The 22744-nt window shown below is 47.8% G+C and overlaps 1 protein-coding gene across 9 annotated transcripts in view; it reads left to right on the top strand.

Moving 5' to 3' along the window:
- The first annotated feature begins 11131 nt into the window (after positions 1-11131).
- The window catches only part of TJAP1 (tight junction associated protein 1), a 44382-nt gene continuing 32769 nt past the window's right edge, over positions 11132-22744 (top strand). For 6 of the 9 annotated variants that reach the window (XM_019549692.1, XM_019549693.1, XM_019549686.1 and 3 more), the window contains exons 1-2: positions 11138-11336; positions 12136-12222. The gene's annotated coding sequence lies outside the window, so the exon portion shown is untranslated. Of the gene's footprint in view, positions 11337-12135; positions 12223-15778; positions 17947-22461; positions 22588-22744 lie in introns of those variants that run through there. The other 3 variants (XM_019549689.1, XM_019549691.1, XM_019549694.1) reach the window with 3 other exon arrangements.

Below are 22744 nucleotides of genomic sequence, written 5' to 3'. Positions count from 1 at the left end.
TCTTCTGATTTCTGAACTCTACCTGCACATCTCTCCTATGGTCTGTGTGTTGAGTGCATGTATATATGTGTATGTGTGAAGCAATCCATGTTGCCAACTCTCTCCCATGCCCAAGCTAAGGTAATTCTGGCCCACAATGCTGGAGCTCTCAGTGCTGGTGTCACAGCACAGCTCTTCCAGCTTCTCTCCAAGCCACAAAATCCTCAGTAATGAATTCCCTGACCCTCTTTGCCCCAGCAATTAATGATACACCTGCAGCCCCTACATCAATCATTTGCTTTCATCTGCCCCTTGCTCCCCTCTCTGCCTAGCTCTGCTCTGCAACTCCAGGGATTCTGCACCCCTCCCCACTGGCTGGATGTGGAAGGGCAGAAAGCAGAATGACTCATGCATCTGGGGGAAGAGGGGAACAGCTTACTAGAGCTACTGGGTTCTTTCTGCTCCCTTACATCTCTAGGTACTGCTCTTAGGGAGAAAGCTCTGCCTACTACCTGAACCAGCCCTGCTTGGCTTGGCTGCTCTCCCTCATAAGGTGAGCAAATGGGAAAGGCAGCCAGTCAAAAAGGTGGTCGTGGGGGCTGCGGCAGCTTCCCTGGCTAGAATCACTCCAGCAGGAGTTTAACTTGTACTGCTCACAGTGAACTGGGAAGACCTGGCAGACCTGGGGAGCAGAAGGGTGAGATCATTCTTGTGGAGGGGGACTATGACATGCAGGAGCCCCCGCAAGCCTGTTATGGGCTTGGTCATAAAGTCATAGAGTCATAGGGAAGTAGGGCTGGAAGGGCCCTCCAGAGGTCATCCGGTCCAACCCCCTGCTTGAGGCAGGATCATTCCTATCCAAACCATTCCATGCAGCCATAATCTAAACTCTATATAGAACTACCCTCAACCCTGACACAACATCGACCTAACACCTGAACCTGCCACAGGTAAAACAGGGGAACCATGGCAACCAATTCCTGCATCTATAAAATGTTGTCAATATATGCTCAAGAGTTCCTGGGTTCCCCTGCTACAAAGGGTGGCCAAAAAACTCACAGGCCATACCAATCTGATTATGGGGTAAAACTCCTTCCTAATCCCAAATATGGTGATCAGTATGAACCTTAGCAGAGGGGTAAGACTCTTTAGCCAGGAACCTCTGGCTTTGCTCCTAGCAGGAGATTGGCACGTCCCAATTCAAGTCCTCGACTTTAACTGTAGCCAACATCTAACACCTCTGGGGAAGCTTAACAACACCCTGACACATGTAGCAGAAAAAGGGAGGCAGGAGGTGTGGAGGTGGGAGCAACCAACAAAGCCCAGAAGCATAGGAAACACCTAGGGTAGAAAATAGGCATAGCTATGCCTAGATCATCCCCAACCAGCATCCAACCTCTTCTTGAATACCTCCAGTGATGAGAGGCCACAGCTTTCCTAGGCAGTCTGTTCCACTGTCTCACTAGTCTTACAATTAAGACATTTTTCTGGATATCTAATGTAAACTTACTTTCCTACAACTTCAGATCATGATCCGCATACTCCTCTCTGCAGAAAGAGAGAAAAGGTGCTTTCCCTCCTCTTCATGGCAGCCCTTCAAGCATTTGAAGACTGCTATCATGTTCCCTCTTAAGTGCCTTTTCCGCAAGCTGAACATGACTAGTCCCTTCAGCCTCTCCTCATGTGTTTTGCCTCCCAAGCCCTTGATCATCTTTGTTGCTTGCCTCTGGACCCTCTCTAACTTCTCCGCCTCTTTTTTAAAATATGGAACCCAGAACTGCACGCAGTACTCCAGATGAGGCCTAACCAGTGCTGGGTAGAGAGGCACTATTGCCACCCACATCTTGTACCTAATGCCTCTATTGATGCAGCAGACCAAAACGGCATTAACTTTTTGTGCAGCTGCACCACACTGCAGACTCATATTGGGTCTGTGGTCTACCAAGACTCCCAAGTCCTTTTCCATAGAGCTACCATCCAGCCAGGTGTCCCCCATTTTGTATTTGTGTTTTTTATTATATCTCCCAAGGTGTAGCACCTTGCATTTGCCCACGTTGAACTTCATCCTTTTAGCTCTAGCCCAACTTCCTGATCTGTCAAGATCCTTCTGAACTGTGCTCACATCCTCCACAGTCCTTTCCAGACTCATGCTGTCTACAAACTTACTTAAGAAGCATTATGCCAGCCTCCAAATCGTTATAAACACCTTGAAGAGCACCAGGCCCAAAACAGACCCCTGTGGGACTCCACTCAAAACCTCCTGCCATTCTGACATGGAGCTGTTAATAATTATCCTTTTCTTGCACCTGTTGAACCAGTTATCTATCCACCTTGTACTAGTTTTATCCAGCCCACATTTCTCCAATTTGTTTACGAGAAAGTCACATGGGACCTTGTCAAAAGCCTTGCTGAAGTCCAAATACACTATACCTACAGCATTCCTTTCATACACCCATGTAGTTACTTTGTCAAAGATTTTACATGATTTGTTTTTCATAAATCCATGCTAGCTACTTGCAATCAGCCTTTCATCCCCCAGATGCTTGCAATGGCCTTTCTTAGGATATGCTCTAGGAACTTCCCAGGTATTGAGGTGAGGCTAACTGGTTTATAATTCCCCAGGTCCTCCTTCTTGCCTTTTTTAAAGAGGGGCACTACAGTGGCCCTTTTCCAGTCCTCTGGTACCTGGCCCATCTCCCACAACTTCATGAAGATCATTGCCAATTGATCTGAGATCTCCTCTGCCAGTTCCTTCAGGACCCTGGGCTGAAGCTCATCTGGCCCTCCTGACCTGAATTCATTCAGACCCAACAAAAGCTCTCTGACCATCTCTTTTGTTATCTCCTCCCTTAGCTTGCCCCCTTCTTTATCCAGATAATCCTTATTAGATGTCTGGCAGCTTAATGTTTTGTGAAGACTGAGGCAAAGTAGCTGTTGAGTATCTCTGCCTTCTTTGTATCTTCTGATTGGAGTTCCCCCTGCCTTGTTAACAGAGGGTCCTCTGCTAACAGAGGGACCTACAGCTTACTTTCTGGCCAACATGCTTACAGAACCTCTTCTCGTTGTCCTTAACCTCCTTAGCCAGGTGCAGCTCATTCTTTATTTTTGTCTTCCTAATTTTGTCCCTGCAAGTTCTAACTGTTTCTGGGTACATGTCCTTGGTGACCTGCCCATTCTTCCATTGCCTGTATGTTTTCCTTTTGCATTTGAGGCATGTTAGAAACTCCTTGTGCAGTCACATTGGTCTGTTACCATTCTTCTTGTATTTCCATCATGTTGGAACAGTTTCTTATTGGGTTTCCAATACTGTGCCCCTTAGAAGCTCCCAGCACTCCTGGGCACCTTTATCCTTCAATCTATCTTCCCATGGCACCATGCCTATTAGTTCCTTGAGTCAGATGAAATCCACCTTTTTGAAATCTAGTGTCTTAATTGTGGTGACCTCATGCTTTCCCTGTCCCAGCCCATCTGTGGCAATTGAATGTGTGTGGATCCCATGCTTCCTAAGAACTGCTACCTTAGGAGAAGGGCCAAAGACATGGGTGAATCTAGGATTTCCTGAAGGGCATGTGACATGTAGCCCCTCAGACCAAGGTGTGGCTGGAGTTCCAGGGCTTGCAGGGACACCAGGGAGCAAGGCAGAGAGCCCACACACAAGAGGGAAGGAACCCAACCCCTGCCACTATCACTGCCACCACTACTCTTAGCTGACCCAGAGTCAGGGGAATCCAAGAGCTGCTCTTACCCATGTTCCAGCCAGAGGCTGTGGAGAGGGGCTGTGTGGGGTGCCAAACTCTGCTGGGGACAGCAGCAGAGGCAGAACACAGGTTCCTTCTTTCAATCCCTGCTCCCCCACCCCCACCAGGTGTCCCCTGCTGGCTAGTAGGGCAGGCACCAGAAGGAGGAATGTGCAAGCAGCTACCTTGATCCCTGATCAAATCTGGCTCCCTGTGCAACTGCTTCCTACAACCTGAGGGGGTAGGAGTGGCACTGGGGCTCCCCCTGCACCCAGATCAGCTAGGGACAGCAGTGGCAGTGGTGGAAGGGGGTTTGATTGCACTGCCAAACTCCCCTGGATCCACCCTGGCCAGGGACAGCTGTGCACCTCTTTTCCTGACATCTCTAGGCCCATGCCCAAATTACTCCCCCTCTTCCCTCCCTATCAGCAGCTTTTACACAGAAACCTTCTGGAAGTGTGCAAGTGTTTAAGGGGAATATGTCATAACAAGTGTTGGCAGCACCTTCAGGGCTTGCCCCCAAGCTTGCAGTACACACAGCATACTTCCAAGTATTTTCAGGCCCCTGGCATAACCTCACACTCAAGGTGATGCCCAGCAGGAGTGTCAGTGAAGGGAGATATTGAGGTAGCTTCCTTGAACTACAGCCCATGGTTAGAAAGGGTCAAAACAGACTTGATGTGTGCAAAGGAAAGTTCATCGTTACCAAAGTTCCAGGGGATGTGTGCCTTTGTGGGGAGAGAAGGGAAGCTAATTCCAGATTGACTGGCTTCTTGGCCCTCCAGAGCTCCCACAAAGCAAGGAAGCAGTGAACTCAGTCAGACATCAGCCATGTCCTAGGGAAAGGTAATTCTTCTTTGGCCTGCCTGGACCTGTCCTTATAAACAAGCAGGGCTCCACAGGGAAAGCAGGGTTACAGATTTCATAAGAAACCTCTCTTCTGTGCTGGAGAAATGAGCTAGACACAAAGAAAATGCTCACAGCACCTCAGGAGCATACACATAGCCATGGATAGCTAGCTGATGGAGACTGGTAGAACCCCCCAAGGCAGGCAAGGATGACTTTGGCTCTGTGAAGGCTGAGTGTATGGACCACTCACAGGATGAAAGTGGTAAGTGGTAAGCAATATACATACATGGCGAGAGGCTGTCTCTGCTGCCAAATCACATACCTAGGGGAGGTGTCTGTCTTACAGAATCTGCACACACACCCAGGGTGACCTCTTCTCCCCTTGTATGCCTACAGGTGAGGCATGTGCCCCACACAAGTGAACCTCCATTTACAAGCGAAGACAGGTGCTTGCACTGTTACACTGACATCTTAGCCACCTCTTCTGCATGCACACAGATAAGACATCCCCCCCAGCCTTGCACATTTAATCTCAGTTCATTTTAAACACTTTCTTAGCACATCAAGCTAAACAAGCCTTGACCAAAAGGAACACATTCAGATTCCCTGATGTCTCTGCTTGAGGTCAACACAGCCTCCCCCGTCCAGGGTGAGGCTTCACATTGAGTTAGAGGCTTAAACCTCTGGGATCATTTGTCATTTCTCTTGATGTGCTAAGTTGCCACATAGAGGGATTATTATTATTTGGTATTTGTGTTGTACTACAACCCACGAGAGATCACAATGCCATTGAGTAAGGGGTTGGACAAACGCATAGGAAGAGGAAGTTCCTTTGCTGTAAATCTTACTACCTTAGGCCATGATTCTACATCTGGAGCTGGGTGGGCAGTAGCCTGAGTCCATGCAGTGCCTTGTTGACTTCAGCCAGGCTGTGTGTAAGTGTAGGGGTGCACTTACGGAGAGATCTTTGCAAGATTGCAGACTCATTAAAGGCAAGATGCAACAAGTGAGAGTAACAAACAGTCAGAGGGAGGCACAGGTGAGGGGAAGAGAGGGGGAGGGCAAGAAGCCGGCTGATGAGATCCCTTGGTTACTGAAAGTCTTGTTTCCCAGTGTCCTGAACTTTGTGCAGTGACACACACCAGCACAAGTGGAGAGAGGGTAAAAAGCTATTTGTCTGATCTGGTTAGGTTTGATGCTCCGCCAGCACCACAGTAAATAACTGCACAAGATGCAGGTGCCAGATGCAGGGACTGTCAGGCCCACTATATGTTCATTTCTTGATGGTAATTAGATGGCCAGTAGAGGTCACTGAAATCTATTTTACTTGTATTTTTTAAATAGTTTGTTTACACATATTCAGGTTACTTGAATCTATCTACTATGCCTAAGGATGGTCTGTTGTAACCACTGTTGTTATCAGTCTCTTGTTATCATCAATCTTCATGCCTTATTTCCACTGCTTGCATATTACACTGACATGTTGAGTGTTCACCTAATCTGCATGCTCTTTAAAGATGGGAGCCATGTCTACTTGTTTTCCTGTCTACACGCCACATTGGGGCCTTTGGGCACTATTTCAATATAAATAACATTTAGGAAAGAAAACTAATTAATGTCTGCTCTTGGGCACTTATTGCTGGAGATTCTGGTTGCCAAAAGTATTTGTCTGCAGAACTCAAGGATAGGGCTTCTTTTAGGGGTTAACTTTAATCAGTGTTAAAGCTGAGCCCAGACTTTACTCTCATATAGTGGAAGGAGTTGAATCCAGGATTAGAGTGTTGTTGTAGCTGTAATGGTCTGGGGGATATGCAAAAAGCAAGGGTTTTTTTTTGGATCAATTGTATAGTTGAGAGAAATGTTAAATAGGTTTTCCAGCACTACGTGCCCTTCTTCAGAACTACCTGCTTGGCCCACCTAAGTCTTGCAAAGATAAGACATACTAGTTTCTGCAGCCAGTAGCACACAATGACTAGCATTACGTGCAACTGCCTTTGACTCCCCAGCTCAAAAAGTCAGGCACACATTTACAATTAAGTCAACAGGGGCATAACCTTTGACATGAGTCCAGAGCAGGGCTCAAAATCACATGACACCATAACCCCTCAGCCACAAAACTGGTGGGCTGATTTGTACAGTTTACTGGCTGATTATCACTACCTAGTAAGTGCACACTCCAAGGATACTGACAGGATGTGTGTGCCTGTTCCACTGCATCCAATACATTTAGCTATCCCAAGGAGATGTGTTTGGCTGTTCCTGTTGTTCCAAGATCCCATTGTCTTTGGGTACCTCACTACTATATCTAGTCACCCCACAATCCCCTTGTGCCTGGGAAGCCCAATTCATCCATGAGAATTGCTTTTCCACTGAGACCTCAGCTTTCCAGATGGGAACTACCCAGGAAACCTCAGAAGGACTTGTCAAGGCTGCTCCTTGACTGTCAGATTCACAGAAGTTTAGGCCTAGGACTTCATGAGATCATCAGATCCAGCCCCCCTGCTCTGGGCAGGAAAGTCTGCTGGGGGCAAATAAACCCAGCAAGGTGTGCTTTTGAAGATCTCCATGGTAGGTGCCTGCACCACCCCCACTGGGAGTCTATTCCAGGCCTGGTCACAGACTCAGCTGGAGCAAGATGTAGAGGAGGGTGTAAAGCATTTCCTGAGTGTACTCTGCCTGCCTGAGATACAGGGAAGGAGGTAAGGCTATCTCTACAGGGAGCCTACCCCACTTGCTTCATAGTGGAGAGCTAAGCCGCTTCAGCTACAGGAAGCCTGTGAGTAGGTCTATTATTTCAAGCTCCTGTCTTGGGACACATCTTGTCAGATGCCTGTCTGTCTCACCAGCTTGGACAGAAGATGAAGGTGAACCTGAGTCAGCTGAGCCTTCATTGCCTCCCTCTGGCGAGGAATTGTTACTTCTCAGGCTCCTGACATCCATTCCACCAGCAGTCAAGGTTGTAAGTTCTTTACTAAATAGGGGGATTCATCTCTCCACAGGGTGGCACCTGCCCCTCCAGGGGTCTCTATATAGTTACACTGGTCTATATAAAGTGCTGCCACTTGGAAAGTATTTTGAAGAGATTCCTTCCTGCTCTTCACTGAGGGTCATAAATTCAGATGGTATTTAAGAGAATCTCAAATGTATTTCCAGGGCTGTTTGCAGAGGGCTTTAGCATCAAGCAGAGGCCCCTTAAAATAAAGGGATTATTGGGAGTCAAGTGTTAGATTACCTGGTGCTTGTTAATTGAACTTCAGAGACTTTCGCAAGCAACTGGCTCCAGAAGAGAGCGGTGTGTTGGTATTAACAGTGTTATATAAATGAATATAATGTAACATAATGAAATACTTTACAGCATCTCACACCCCTGTTCTCAGCTGAACCTGGTGCCCAGCTCACAGAAACACAGCACGAAGGAGATTGAACAGTGGCCCAAGGTAGGTGCTAGCAACCAGGACTCCTGACTTCCAGCGTTTAGGGCAGGGGACTGGGAGTCAGAACCCCCAATTTCTAGTTCTAATTCTGTTTCTAATTTGTTATTTGACTTACAGCTGGTAAGCTGAGGTCTGATACTGAGGGGTACTGAGCCCTTCCGGCACTGAAAGAAGCCAATGGGAATCATGGGTGCTCCGAATATCTGAAAATTAGCTCATGAACCTATTGTGAAGTTCAGTTCCTCTAGATGTGTAAAGTGCTTGGGTTCCTGCAGTAGGAACCCACAGAAACTTGAACAGGCCACAACTGTGAAGGCTCCAAAGCGGCAAGGCCCAGTGGAAATGAGAAACCTCATCAGCTATGAAAATTTCATCAGCTGGCGCTAGGGAGGCAAGAATCTGGAAGTGAAGAGCAGATGGACAGCCTGGATTCTTGGAGCCATTGTCCTTCTGCCTGTTATCTGACTCCGCTGCAGAGAGAGGATTTGGAGAATTTATAGAGGGACAAGTACTGAAGGCTTTCTTGAAATATCCCTGCCTGACGCGTGGCCTGGTGCAGCAGGCACATGCTGGGTGTGATATAGATGTTCTGTCCTATTCACTGGTGCTACATTCCTAGGGTCATGGAAGCAGGGCCCTGCTGAGCCCCTGTCTTCAACTGTGTAAGAAAAGAGCCCTTTCTAAGGGGTTCAGCAGCACTGTAAGCCTATACACCAGCCTTTTGCCACCTGAGCTGGGACCTAAGGGGGTCACCAAGGCAACAAGTTTATAGAGTCTCACCAAAGCAATATGGCCTATGACAATATTTCAATACTTCATCTTGATTTGACTTAATTAATTAACCACACTAATGCACAGGAAATATGAATAGGTTCAACAGTGGATTTGTACAGGATGGTTTGGATAGGGATGATCCTGCCTCAGGCAGGGGGCTTGGACTAAACCAGTGGTTCTCAACCTTTTTTCTACCAGGACCCATTTGTAAACATTTGATGGCCAGTCTCGACCCAGTGCCCCTCACTCCCAACCCACTGCCTCCTACCCCCAGGCCCCCATTGTGTGGGCTGAGGGTGTGTGTATGGGGTGGGGTGTGTATGTGTGTGGGGCATGGGGGGTCCCAAGAAGCTCCTTGCTGGCTGGAGCTCTGCCTGCCTGTAAGGGAAAAGCCACAGTTTCCCACACTTGTCTCCTTTAAAGGAGAATCCATTTTTAAAGTTTGTTCGCAACCCTTTCATGTATTTTCGTGATCCACTTTTGGGTCGTGACCCATGGGTTGAGAAACACTGGACTAGATGGTATTTGACGGTCCTTTCCAGCCTTACTTTCTATGATTCTGTAACTGAACAACAGTAAGAGGAAGACAGTAGTAGAGCCAGCGGTCAGAATTACATGTGCTGTAAGAATGGAAGAGAGGAGCTGGTTCAGATTGGGATCAAGATGCATTGACAGCACTGTGCGTGGGAGTCCCAGGGCTGTAATAACAAGAGATTCTGCAGATCGCGACTGAGGGGCATTGGCAGAATGGTATTGTGTGCTTTTCCCCGCAGTCTGCTGGTAAGCATTATCTTCAGCCCCTGCACTTTCAGAAGCATACATTTCCCCTACATCTGTTTGAGTGGATTTTTCCACTCTCTTCTTATCTCTTTCCCTCTCCACCTGGCCCCATAAACAGGTTAGAGTCCTCTGTTTATACTATCATAACTATTGCCATAGCAACAGGCTACGATGTGCCCCAGGACTGAATGTGACGTACAGCCTTCCAGGGAAGGGAGAGGAGGCAGGGCTTTTTAGGGGGAATTGGTTACATAACAAAGGAAAAAACCTGCAGTTCTGGACACTGTTCTCTGCTGGAGTAACACAGCAAGGGTATTGTCCCTTGTTCCTGCAATCTAGCTTTTTGCACGGAAGGAGGAAGAATCTTCTTTGATAAACTCTTGTGAATCACAGCTTTGCCTCCTTTGATTGTCCCTGTGATAGTCAGGGGCCACAATTCTCCTCTTGCAATCCTGTGTTGTGGCCTCCCGGCTGTCCCATTTGCAGAGTCTCTGGATCTCTCATATGAACGCATCTCATAAGAACACCCAGCTGCTGGCAGCAACGTGAGCAGCCCCCCCCTTGTCCCTAGCTGAGAAAAGGAAGGGGAGGCAAGAGCAGAAAAAAATGCCTTTGTTGGGTTGTTTCAACAAGGTTACATTCCCCTCCCCTGGGCCAGAGCAGTGTCCCTGGGGCCGGGCTTCATTCATGGGGCCAGGGTAGGAGTGGAAACTCATGACTGGGTAAGCCTGGGCACTGAATTTCACCTCATCCAGGACAGTGGGGGGCTTTGGTGGATTGGGTGGAGCAGGCTGTCACTCTTCCCTGCGTGTGGCAGAGGACAGGGTCCTGAAGCACGCATTGCCCTGAAGAGGCACCCAAACCCTGAGTCTGTGGGTGGGTGTATGTGTGCACACATGTCCCCTGCCTGGCTATACACAGGTGTGCATGTGTGTGTGTAGGTGTGTCTCCTCCTTGGCCCTACATGGGTGTATGTCCCCATCCCCTCCCTGGCCATAAGGAGTAGTGTGTGTCCTCCTTGGCTGTAAATGGGGGGGGGAGGGGTCTGCATCCCCTATGGCCATACACAGGTGCGTGTGTGTCTGCGTGCATGTGAGTCCTCCCCGGACGTACACGGGTGCGTGCGCCATATACCGGGGTGCGGTGGTGTGTGTCTGTGTCCCCATCCCCTCCCGGGCCATATACGGGAGTGGGTGGGGGCTGGTGTGCGTCCCCATTCCCACCCTGGCCCTAGAGAGGAGGGGAAAGGGTGTGTGTGACCTCCTTAGCTGTACCCGGAGGCCCTGCATCCCCCACCCGCCCACACACAGGTGTGCGTACATGCGAGTGTGCCCGCCCCTCCCTGCTTGCAAACGGAGCTTACGTCACAGCACGTTCCCTCTCTCTATTCCCCACGACTGAGCCGTTTAGTTCTTTCCCAGAACCGCTGCTTTCATTCGTCCCCTCTTTCAACGTCGTCACTTGGTTTCTTCCCCCTCTCCCCGCCCTCCGCGTGGTTTCCATGGCGACCCGCAAGGCTCCGCTCCTCCTCCCTCAAGCAGCGCGCCGCGTGGCCGCTGGGATGACGCGTGACGCCCGTGCGTGGGGATTCCGCCGGATTACCCGGCATGCCCCGCGGCAACATGGCCGCCTGAGCACAGCGCGCGCGGGGCCGGGCTGAGCGGGGGCAAAGTTTGGGGTGGGTCCGAGGCGGAGCCCAACCGGGCCGGAACCGGCCGCAAAGTTCCCGCGAGCCCGAGCGGGAGCGGGGCCCAGCCGCTGGGAGGGCAGGGAGCTCTGCCAGGTCAGCACCGAGCCCGGGGCCGCAACGGCCGGGGGGGCTGCTCAGGGCGCATGCGCGAATAGTCAGCACCTGGTGGGAGAGGGGGTTAGAACGGAGCCGGGGTTGGGAATTAGAATGTAGCCAGGGGCAGGGGCGGGATCCCTGATTGGTACCCGGGGGCTGAGGGGGCGGGGCAAAGTGGGACCGGTAGGGGCATGGGAGGGAGCCAAGCTGGAGCCTTGCAGGGTATAGGGAGGGGGTTTGTGCCTCCTGGCAGGAAACTCTGCCCCCCTGCCTGGGGAGCATGGTAGGGCATGGAGCCAAGCTACTCTGGTAGGGGCTACAGTAGGGAAGGAGTGGGAGGCAGGAGTAAGGCTGTCTGGGTGTGGAAGAGAGAGGGGCTTCCCTGCTTGCCTAGAGACCCTCCCTGGTGTCACAGAGGGGTGCTGTGGGTGGGGTTGTGAGTCTGAGCAAGTTCCCAAGGGGCTAGGGGAAGGCGTTAGGCAAAAGCGTTTCTGAGCAGGCAGTGCAGAAGCCTGTTTGGGTCTGGGCTAGAGCTTCAGTGGGTGGGAGGCTGAGTGTGGGGAAGCTGTGAATGGTTGCATGCTTACAGCTGGGATTGTGATCAGGAGAAGGACTGTTCTGTTTGAGGACAGCGCCAGTGAGAGAGGGCTCTGCGAATCAGGTAGGGCCAAGACCTTGCTGTGTTGGGCTGAAGAGATGGCAGCTGGGATCGGCCCACTGAAAAGCACAGCTCAGCAAAGTGAGATTCCACCCTTCTTGCAAGGGCTTCACAAAGGTGCAATCCTGTGTTTTGCAGGATCAGAACTAATTCAGAGACAGCTGAACAAAAAGGATTACTCAGGAGGAAGAGGTGAATCCTCTGGATACAAACACCACAGGGCAGGTAAGGACACTAGGAATGGGTGGGGCTCCACCTGACTATGTTCCGGAAGTCCCACAGTGCACATGTGCAAGGCAGAAGATCCCTTTGCAGGAAACATGCAAGTCCAGCCTATTAGGGTATCCTTCTGTTGTGTGAGGCCCCTGTTTCCTAAATTAAGTCCCCAGAAAGGATGGTAGAGGCAGAGTTGCTAATTAAGAAGGGAGCTGGCTGGTTGGTGGAATTCAGTAACAGATACTGGGCACAGGAGACAGGGTGGTTCGTCGTGTTTTTTGTGCCACATGAAAGGAACTTTTTAAAGCCCTCTTTTCCAGTGATGGAGGCCTAAAGCAAATGTATGGGGACAAGACATGATTTGAGTCTAGAGTTTGTTGCCTGATTAACAAATGGTCTGTCAAGTCAGAGTTGCACTGAGACCCTTCCTCATGATCTCACTCTGAGGGCTGTACTGACCCAAATTGCATTCAGTAGTTGGTATACTAAAAATAAGTACTGTTGCTGCTATTTTTTAGTTTAGTGGGGGCCAAACTTTTTGGCCTTTATGCCACAAATTAGCCCTTCCTGAGCATCACTCCAGTCCCCTTCTTTTGCCTGATCCACTGCTCTGTTTTCTGCTTCCTTCCTGTCTTCTGCTATGATGTTAATCCTCTCCTGATCTGCTGCCACTTGTACTCATGCTGCAGGTTGACCACCTCTGTTTCAGTTGATTCCCTGATGGCTGTTGAAACTGCACTTCTGGGTTTTTCTGTAGTAGAATTGAAAGCTTGAGGCAAAGGGCCTTTTGGTATTTGTTTAACTAAGAGCTGATCTTTCACATGTCTGTTCTTTCACTTTCCCCTCAGTATAATGCCTTCCCTTTTCCCCTGGCACTGAGTCTGTAGAGAGCATTTGGTACCTGTATTAAGCTGCACAACCAAACTTATACTATGAAGTTGGACCTTAGTGTCCCAAGTGTTGCCTGCAGCAGTCAACTTTCAGCTTTTAGCTATGGAAAATGAGATGCTGGTTCCTGATAACATATTTGGAATATGTTTTGGAGGGGCCTCAGAGGCTTCACAATGTAGTCCGGGTCTATGTTGATGAGAATATTATGTGCTAGGACCTGTTGCCAATTCAGACTCGCTCATTGTATCAAAGATGGAATTACAGTCTTGTCCAGGCTATGTTGACTACTTGTTAGTCTCTGCAAAAGTCACTTTGCAGCTCTCAGATCCTTAGTATCTTTTACCGTACTTTGGATGTGGTTCTGGGTATCCTCTGAAATGTGTGGTAGCAGGAATTCATAAGGTCACAGGAAAGTAGGGCTGAAAGGGACCACGTAAGGTCATGTAGTCCAACCTTCTGCTCAAGGCAGGTTTCATCCCTGAATAAACTATCCCAGGCAAGTGTCTGCCCAACCTGTTCTTGAAATTTCCAGGGATGCAGAATCCACATCTCTAACTATCCTGTTCCAATGTTTAACACTTCTCATAGGCCGAAAGTTTTTCATAATCTCCATTTACATTTCCTTTGCTATATTTTGAGGCCATTGCTCCTAGTTCTGTCCCTTGTAACCACAGAGAAAAGGCTATTTCCATCCTCTTTAGAATCATCCTTCAGGTATTTGAAGACTGTTACTAAATCCCTGCCCCTCAGTCTTCTTTTCTCCAGATGAAACGATTCTAATTTTTTCAGCCTTCATAAATTATGCTTCTCAGAACTCTAATAATGTTTGTTATTCTCTGCTGGACTCTCTCCAATGTGTCCATATCTTTCTTGAAATGTGGGACCCAAAACTGGGTACAGTACTATAGGTGAAACGTCACTGGTGCCAAATAGAGTGGAAGAATCACTTTCCTTAATGTGCACGAGGCACTCCTGTTAAAGGCTAACAGTATGCTGGGTTGTATTTTTTTCAACAAGAGCATGCAATTGGCTTATACTGAATTTATGGACTACTGCGACTGTCACGTCCTTCTATGTAATAGTGCATCCTAGCCAGTTGTTCCCCAGCCTGTATTTGTGCATGCAGTTATTCCAACAAGGAGTTTACACTTGTCCTTGTTGAATTTCAAGTGGTTGGTTGGTTGATTTTTCTTTGGGAACATTTCTCTAGTTTATCCAGGTCATTCTGGATCCTAGCCCTACCTACCCTCCAGAGTCTGCATCTCTACCCAACCTGGTGTCATTTGCTAATTTGTGAAGCATGCAGTCAGTCCTATCATCCATTAATGAAGATGTTGAATGATTCTGGACCCAGGACAAACTCCTGGGGAACCCCACTTGATACTTTCTTCCAACTTGACACTGAGCCATTGAGGGCTACTCATTCAGCATAATGATCCAAACACTTGCGTATATGCTTTTATAGTACTGTCATCTAGTTTATACTTCCTTAGCTTATGAATGAGAATGTTATGGGAAACAGTGTTACAAGCCTTGCTAAAGTCAAGATGCATCACATCCAATGCTCTCCCACTATCCACAGAGCCTATTACCTTATTGTAGAAGAAGATCAAGTTGGTCAGGCATGACTTGCTCTCGGTGAATCCATTTTGGCTGTTCATAGGAAGAGTTGCCTAGATCAGAGCTGTGCAACTGGTGGCTCATGGGTTGCATATGGCCTGTGGGGATTAACATGCAGCCCCCAGGCTCCCACCTGACTGCTGCTGCCCCAGCATTTCAGCAGTTTAAGTGGCCAAGCAGCCTCTCCTTCCTCTTGTTTTTGCTTCTGTCTCCATTCCTGGGAGCCAGATATGGTGGGGCCAGGCAGCAGAGGTGCTGCGTGTATGGTTAGGGGGAATCTGGGCTGCCCATGGTCTAGGAAAGAAGCTGCATGCATCTAGCTGAGAGTGAGTCTACACTGCTCATTGTCTGCACAGTGTGAGAGGGCCAGGCTTCCTGGGCTGGGTGCGAAGTGGGAGGGTCTGTGGCATGTGGACCCCTTGCCTTTCAGAAGTTGGACAGCACTGGCATAAAATACAGGATTTGTGCCATGTGCCTTGCTTATGTGTGCTTTTAAAAGGTGGAGCAAAGACTAGCAGGTACGTAATGGTAGAATAAGCAGGGTCCATGAAAACAGGATCATCTGCTTTACTCAGTAGTCCTAGATACTCCTTCATTTAAAGAGGACTTTGTGCTTGCGAGGCGTGGAGATTGACCTGCATTCTACAGCCTGGGAACCCCGAGATGAGCTCTCCAGCTGTAATCTATCTTGCTGTATCATAAGGAATGGATATTTAAGGTTGATGTGAGAATTCCATGCATTGCAACACTTACTGTTATTACATGGAACAATTTTTCCAGGCTAGGATCACAACTAATCTCCCTGTTTCTTCCCCTGCAGCCCAGGGCTGGCTGCTGCATCAGGAAATGTGATAAGAACTGTGCAGTGCTGGTCCATTTCCCTCTGCCTCTCTTGTTGCTGGGCAAGAGTGCTATGTACAGGCACAACCTGGGAAATCAGGTCTGGGATGGGTGTGGAGCAAGGGAAGGATTTACAGAGTAAGGAAAAGGGGCTCGCTCTGTTGTCTTGTTGGCTCATCCCGGTTTGAGAACAAGCGTAGCATCTCATGACTGGGGTTGCCCTGAGGGGGCGAAGTAACTTGTTATTTTTACTGGGCTAAGTGAAAGTTAGGAATTAAAACTGAATCCCTAAATTTGGATCTTCCTATTTCCCTGTTCGGGAGTGTTTTGTGGAGATTCTCCCGTCATATAACAATTAACACTTTGGTCTGTCACCTTGGCATCTGCTGAGGCTACCCACAAGAGCCCAGTTAGTGCTAAGTAATGAGCCCAGTAGGTATTATAGATACCTAGGTGCTAAAGACTGGAAAGAACTGAGCCCCTTCTCATGTTCTTTTTATATGTGGGCCAACAAGGAGGTGTATATCGGTCTCTGCCACTTTTACTCTTGCTCTAGAAATGAGATTCTCTTTCAGATTTCTGAGCCAGTCCCCCTCAGAAAAGACCACATCTGTAACTGGATTTTGAAGAATGTTACATTCTTCGGATCAGTGTCTCCTCTAAGCAGCCTGTAGAGAGGCCTTGACCTGAATGCCAGAGATAGCAAGTCTGTGGCAACTTCAGGATATGACTCCTTGTGGTATGCCCCTGTTCCCCGACTGCAAACTAAGGCTGATACTTCCAGCTTTCCCTGGGAAGTTGTGTGGACAAGACCATTAATGCCTGCAAAGCGCACAGTGTATGGTGAAACACCAGAGTAAGGTCTACAAATAAATGAAGAGAATACACTGAGAAGTGACTGGCCTGCTACTCAGCATGAAGCAGGATGCTGGTGTAGGACACTTTCCAGCACACTCTGTGGAGTAGGGGCACTGATGCCAAGTAAAGGCTGAGTTGTCTCTGTCCTGTTTGAAGGGAGTGGTTGCTCTGGGTTCTCAGGGCTTGTTCTCGGGTTCTTTTATTTGACTGGCACTCTATCCATGACTTAAATTTATCCTTTCTACCTCCTTCTGCTCCATCCTCTCTTCCAGACTTGGTAACTGTTCTCTTTTTGGCCAGCGTGTGTTTACATTGTCTTATCGCTAATGCACTTGGACACGGATGCCCCAGCAGCAGCTTACAATCTGCCTTAAATCTGGAATGATATGATATGCTATCTTTCTAGAGCATCCCACTGGGAGCTGTGCTTAGTGGATCACTAAGGCTTTCCATGCTGTTATGAAAGGGTTTAAGAACAAAGAGTTTTAATGCTGGGAATGCTTTCTTTATATGGCTCAGAGAGGAGAATCTTTGTTTCCTGCTGCTGTTTTTGAGCTGTGTAAGGTCCTGAGTCCTAGGGAGTCCCCAGAGAAGAGGTGAAAGAGCCAGAAAATATTCCTCAGTTATAATGAATGAACTTCTCTAAAGGTGATAGGCAACAAATTAAATAATGATTAAAAATACTTTCACATGGTGCATAGTTAATCTGTGAAGCTCACTACTACATAACAGCATTGAAGCCAGGAGCTTAATGGGACTCAAAAGATCAGTGAATAAGAACATTCTGAATTATTTTAGAATAAAATACTACATTTAGAAGGAATAATCACCCTCACATGTCAAGGAATGAATGAACCTGTAACTAGTAGGGGTTAGGATGAAAGGGCATTTATTTTGTAATGGTGTGCTTTGTTTTTTGAAGCATCCAGTACTGACCAGAGTAGCAGGCAACATACTGAATCATGTCTGATTCAGTTTGGCAGTTCCTAGAAAGTGCAAAACATGTTAAAGTGCTCATTAATTTCCTCTTTACGATCATTGCCCTTGGAAGACCCCTCTTGGTAGTCTAAGCCAGGGGACTCTGTCCAAGAAGATAACATGAGAGGGTTTTAGGTTATGGAGGGAATTCTTGGAAAGAAAGAGAACATGATCTAGAAGCTGATTTTCTCTTATTCATGAATGGGTGCTGCTGGATATGTGTCAGGCAGGGGGACACCATTGCTCACAGCTTCTTGCAGGTGCTGTTTAGAGGAGAAGGAATGTATGGAGTTTGGCCTTTCCACGTTGCAAGCTGGCAGTGGACTTTAGTCCAAATGCTACTGGAAACCTTGCTGGCTAGAGGATAGAATTTTTCTAAGGAGATTCTAGGGAGATCTGACACCTTTTTATGCAAGCTTCAGTTCCTGTACTCTGCAGGATGCCTCCTTTATCTTGCTGTCCACCTCCATCTGTGCTGAAGACCTAGCATAGAGTTGGCATTGATTGTTTGTGAAGGGACAGGCTGGTAGGGGGAAGAGAATCCTGGTAAGTGGCAGGGAAGGATGTGTAAGAGGGCATTTGATGGTAATGTCTGCCTGAGTGTGATGGGAGCTCTCAAAGGCTGTGCCAGAGTAGGAGGATTTCCAGGGCTGGCCACAGATTCTAAGTCTTGTGACATCTGTGAACACAGTACCTAGGGACTTTGCTGGGTACTTCCTTGGTATCCAAGGGCAGAAGTCAGCTATTTGTGTGGTTTGTGTGACTGCATTCAGTGAATAAATATTAGGTGACTTTTACAGCCACTATCTGTGAAACTGAGGGAATGGAGTTGAAAAATAAAATGGCATAAGTTCAGGGTAGGGTTTCCTGCAGGACTCCCACTGGCTTCCAGGGGGCCTTACTTTGGGGTCTGACTTGTGGCCACCACACTTCATGGGTGGGGTGGAGTTCCAGTTGGGTTCGTGGTGGAGGCCTCATAATGCTATGTATTCATGTTGCATTTCCAAAGGGTAAGCATATTCAGAGCCATTGTCTCAACAACAAATTCCTTTGGCCAGATTCTATTTTCATTTTTTTTCTGTCAATAAAGTTCACTTTTGGTTTGGCAAAAAACAGGGTTGTGGAGTTTCTGACTGTACTTCATTTCAAGTCTCAACCTTAAAGTTTCATCAGTGTCATTCAGGTTTTCTTTAACTTCAAAAGTTCTGGGTGCCGTACTTCAAGAGGGATGTGGTTAGCACTGAGAGGGTCCAGAGGGGGCCACTCACATGGTCAAGGGGCAGCAGGGCAGGCCGTATGAGGAGAAGCTAAAGGTCCTGAATCTATTCAGCCTCCACAAGAGAAGGCTGAGAGGGGACCTGGTGGCTGTATACAAACTCATCGGGGGGACTCTGTTCCCCCAGGCACCACTAGGGTTTACTAGGAATAATGGCCACAGATTGTTAAAGAGAAGGTTCAGGCTAGACATCAGGAGACATTACTTTACGTTTAGGGCTGCCAGACTCTGGAATGGACTCCCAAGGGGGGTGGTGCTCTCCTACCTTGAAGGTCTTCAAGAGGAGGCTGGATTGATATTTGGCTGAGATGTTATGACACCAGCACTCGTTCCTGCCTGGGGCAGGGGTTGGACTTGATAATCTGTTTAGGTCCCTTCTGACCCTAAGCACTATGAAAAGAGAGCTGGGGTAGCACTCGTGTTCTTGGGGTATCATATCTAGAGCTGTATAAAAACTCAGGTGAACTTGAATCTGGCATTTATTACAGATGAAGATAAGAGGCTTTCGCAAGGTAATTGGACAATTACTGTAATAACAAGCTTTCTTACCGCTATCTTTATATGTGCTGGTCTTGGTGACTGCCTTATGGCTCTTGGCCATAGAACTGGGCATTCATTGCTTCCTGTGTTCAGAATAATGTTTAAATACTTCTCTCAACCTAATCACCTAAGCTAGATTTCAGTCTGTGCTTTTGCTGTTCTTTGGCAAGGACTTCATTCCTGCCAAGTGGGGAAACTTAAACGGGTAAAGAGTTGACTGTATTTTCAAGTGGCCAGCAATTTCAAATGAACTAAAGTAGTTACAGCTGCTTCAGATGCCTTGGATTTCCCACTGCTGGTGTGTGGTGTTAAATCACTTTGTCCTATCTTTTTAAATGTTTTTTCCCTTTCCTGTTTCTGAGATGCCCACAAGTGGTCTACTGTGAAATATACAAAGTATTGTTGGAAAGCTAGAAAGATGCTGTTGCAAGCAACAGTATTAGTTAGGTATGTGACTTTTAAGTTTACAGTGTTCTGTTAAGCTGCTACAGCTTTCTGGACAGAAAGTTGCTGCGTCACTAATGCATGAAAATGTTACAGCTTGCCTCCATGGTCATAGTGCAGTTTTTCAAGGGTCCAGTTTGTGGCTAACTGTCTGAAAACTGAAACTTTGTTCAGAAGGGTCTCAAGTTTTCACTGAGAGCAAAACCTTTTATTAGCAGGAGATGGTTGGTTTAATCTTTGCTTGGGAAATTAATTTGGGGAAGCCTCTTGATTTAGGTGGATTTGATTCCTGAAAAAAAAACCTAGCTGTCACAGGACAGCGGAATTCCTGTAGAGTGTTTGTTAGCATTGGCAACTCTCTTATAGTCTCTCTGTTGTAGTAGGTGTGGTGTAGTCAGGGCTCAAACTGGGTGGGGAGAGCCCTATTACTATGTAGCGCAGCAGATGATATATTACTAGACTGACAACTTGCAATATAAACATTAGCCCAAGCATGCTCTCGTACCAAAACCCCACCCACGCAGGGAGCCAGGAGTCTTCCTGCCACGCGCCATAAATCGTTTATGGTTTGCTCATGCCAGTGTATTTGCAAAGCAGCTGTGTATTGGGATTAGCAGTTTGCAGAGGGCCCATGCCGGGCTAAATTAGGGTGTGTTGCCTTGATGATGAATGCTGGTAATGGAGTGAGTGGAATAGCAGAAGTGCTTCTCTGTAACGGAAGGCAATTTGTTCAGGAATTGCGGGAGGGGGGCTGGGGGATGTCAGTGGGAAGGACTGTGAGCTGTGTTGACTTGGACTCTGAGGTTAGCAAGGTGCAACCCATTGTGCTGCTCACTAGCTGAGGTGCACTGCCTTATTGCCAGCTGCCTGGAGGGAGATTGGGTTATTTGAGTCAGTTGGTTGGGTTATTATGTGGGATGCAGATGAGCTGTTCCCACTGTGCAGGGTAGTTACTCTCTCAACTTTTTCAAACTGGCAGCACCCCTTGATAAATTCGAGGAGCCTCTTGGAAAATAACAGCTCTTATGTTTCTCATGTTTTTTTGACTCCAGAAAAATAGTAGGGCAATTCTTGTATTGCAACAAACTCAGAAACACCATAACAGCTCAGAATGTTAACACTACAGATTCCTATCTGAAAATTCTGGGTTTATCATATGAATCATGTTTGCACACCAAACAGTATTTACCTTGCCTGATACCCCAAATCACCCTTGAAAGGATCTCAAGGCACCCTGGTTGAGAATCACTGATATAGGGGCTGAGAGCCTAGCAGCCACTCCCAGATGCAGTTTTGGAAGCCTTAGTGCAGTCCATTTTCTCTGGGTTTGTTGCATGCCAGCAGATCCAGACATTTTTATGAAGCCACTTGGGTATAAGCTCCCTTGCAGGAAAGTTTTACCTGGAGCACAGAAGGTGCCATGGTGCTGGTTACAGTATAAGGATCCACACTGGAGCTGGACTCTGAATAGCCAAGAAAAGGAATGAAAAGAATAATCAGAGTTTTATATAGTGAGTTACCTCAGTGAGTTTCTCATGTCTGACTCACAAGAGGGAGGATTTTTATGCTGAAGTTCCTCTTGCCCCCTTTGATCCCTGGGGGTGAAATATGTAAATAACTTGTAAATGTGTTTGCACTGTCTGTCAGTGCCTGGCACCATGGAGCCCTGAAGTCAGTTGATGCCTCTAGCTGGTACCGTAGTATGTGGAGTACTTGGACCTGGCACCAAATGAAACCAGCCAGTACAGGTTAGGCACGTGCTGAGCACTGGGTGAAGTCCCACTGTCATGTAGCACAGAGGTGTAGCTCATTTTTGGCTGGTGGCTATCTCCATGAGTGAATCTTTCCCTGGGTGGCTTGACTTAAGAATCTTTGTGGAATGTGCTTCAGCAAGACCCTCTCCCCCTTCAGATATTACCACTGAGAACAAGTGCCTCCCAACTATATACTGTGATGTGTCCCTGCACCCAACAGGCCCTGCTGGGGTCAGGGACAAGGACAAGACAGATGGGCTCCGGCGCTACTAACTTCTAATTCTGTCACTTTGCAGGCAGCCTCTCAGTCTGTTTCACTGAGCTGCTGCACAGATGCCTCTCTGGAGTAGGAATGTTTTCCCCTGAGCTAGGTTCTTGAATTCAGCTGTTCAGAGATTTCTTAATTGACCTGCCTGTGCTTGGGGCCGCCAGGTGAGTCAGGGGAGGGGCTGCTGCTCTTAGACACACTAGAGCTGGCGAAAAGGAGCGGAACAAGTTCCCACCACACTCTGTGCCTTAGCCCCTTCAGGTTTGCAGTGATATGTCGGTTTGGGGAGTCCATGGTGAGGGGATGGCCCTCCATGCCCTTGTGAACTCATTTCTACCTTTCTAGTTTCTGTGGATGAAAATATTCAGTCTCTAGCCTCTACTTGATCTTGTATGCATCTGCTGAGACCACTGGAACCTTTTAATGCCAGATATATGTTATTGATTCCTGAGAAGTGAACTGAGCGGAGACCTGTCGTCACACCATCAGGCCCTACCAGCTCTGGCCTCCTTTTTATGAAGTTGGTTTTTTCCCACTGAAATTGTGTGGGCTCCTGAACATTTGGAGACTGCTGAAGTTTGTCCAGTGGAGTGGGGGAGGGCCACACTATGCCATGCCAATTTTAGTTTTGGGTGACTTTTCACTGAATAACCAAAGCAGATGCTTCCTCCCCTCATTTAAATGGAACCCCCAGGCATACATCACATGGTAAGAGAGGGGTATAGGCATGTGATCATATTTCTAGCACTCTTGCTCTTCCTGCTTGCTGTTTTTTATAGGACCAACCTCTCTTCTATCCTGGGGACACAGTGCAGAAGAATTGTCACCTATGTCATCCAGAGCAGATGCAGAGGTTTAATCGCGGTTCACTTGTCAAGCTTGCCTTGAGGCCATTCTACCCAAGGGTATGACTTTGCCCATGTGTTCCACAGTACCACCGTAATCTTCTAGTATTGCTCCAAAGGGAGTGATCCAGGGCAGTGGAAATCACAAACACTAGCCAGGATGAATATTTAAGAAGGAACAAGGGTAGCAGAGGAGTGTGTTTTGTTTTGTTGTTTT

Source organism: Crocodylus porosus, unplaced genomic scaffold (genome assembly GCF_001723895.1).
Source record: "Crocodylus porosus isolate Cpor-Errol unplaced genomic scaffold, CroPor_comp1, whole genome shotgun sequence".
Lineage (NCBI taxonomy): Eukaryota > Metazoa > Chordata > Crocodylia > Crocodylidae > Crocodylus > Crocodylus porosus.
This window is presented reverse-complemented; position numbering and strand designations above follow the sequence as displayed.